The sequence below is a fragment of the Phalangium opilio genome, unplaced genomic scaffold (genome assembly GCF_054372755.1).
Source record: "Phalangium opilio isolate 3A_F unplaced genomic scaffold, DU_Popi_V2 ptg000505l_1, whole genome shotgun sequence".
Taxonomy (NCBI): Eukaryota; Metazoa; Arthropoda; class Arachnida; order Opiliones; family Phalangiidae; genus Phalangium; species Phalangium opilio.
Genome location: NW_028324239.1, coordinates 2,777,766 through 2,778,066, shown reverse-complemented (window position 1 = coordinate 2,778,066; position 301 = coordinate 2,777,766). Strand labels below are relative to the sequence as shown.

The window sequence follows — 301 nt, the reverse complement described above, 5'->3', positions numbered from 1 at the left end:
CGGAAGCCCAAAAATTAAATGTTCGTCAGGTATTGTGGAAAAACTATGACTTTTTACGTTACATTTGAGATCCCAAAACACCTCTCCCGGGTGGGATCGAACCACCAACCTTTCGGTTAACAGCTGAACGCGCTAAAAAATGCGCCACGGAAGCCCAAAAATTAAATGTTCGTCAGGTATTGTGGAAAAACTCTGACTTTTTACGTTAAATTTAAGAACCCATAACACCGCTTCCGGGTGGGCTCGAACCACCAACCTTTCGGTTAAAAGCTGAACGCGCTAACCATTGCGCCACGGAAGC

General features: G+C 45.2%; 1 non-coding gene across 1 annotated transcript; it reads right to left on the bottom strand.

Moving 5' to 3' along the window:
• Positions 1 to 228: 228 nt before the first annotated feature.
• On the bottom strand, positions 229 to 301 carry TRNAK-UUU (transfer RNA lysine (anticodon UUU)). The gene has a single exon. It is a non-coding gene; the product is annotated as a tRNA-Lys (tRNA).